Source organism: Nuphar pumila, chromosome 2 (genome assembly GCF_984573655.1).
Source record: "Nuphar pumila chromosome 2, dmNupPumi1.hap1.1, whole genome shotgun sequence".
Lineage (NCBI taxonomy): Eukaryota > Viridiplantae > Streptophyta > Magnoliopsida > Nymphaeales > Nymphaeaceae > Nuphar > Nuphar pumila.
Genome location: NC_143250.1, coordinates 53,770,656 through 53,771,272, shown reverse-complemented (window position 1 = coordinate 53,771,272; position 617 = coordinate 53,770,656).

Here is a 617-nt window from a genome sequence, read left to right as displayed (position 1 = left end):
AGAGGTTCATAACTCTGGCTGTAGATAGATTGTTCCTCAGCCACATCTGCCCATGAGCGACTACCCAGATGGGTCTTCTTAGGGGCTTCGTAAGCAGCACCTCCTGTGCTAAAAGAGGCATCACGAATCTCATCCCAGGCGGGACTGAATGTTGATTTTCAACCTCAGCCCCTGCTTCTCGCCGGTGGGGTTGGGGTTAACAGGGTCGGGGAGGCTGTGGGTTCACACTGGAGATGGAGGCAGAGGGGACGTTACCAGTTGGCCGAGACCCGCCGCTCCATGGATTCTATCTCTGTTGTGTGGACGCAAAGATCGGTGGTGGCAAAACCCTAACAGAGCTAGTTGCAACGTGAGAGCAATTTCGGGTTCAGGTTTTTTTACAAAAGTACATTAAACACTAGTCAGCCTACGCTCTTTCACAAGACAAGATTTCCTAGCGGCTTCACTGCCCCCACAATATAAGATATAGACAAAAAGGCTGCAACATTTTTCATCCCAAGAGAAAACTGCAAAAAGTTCACTCACTAACCCATCTGATTTCCTTTAAATATAAGAATTTTGCCAAACTCAAGCAAAACAATAACATTCTTAAGCCGTCCCTACAAGGGAAGAAATAG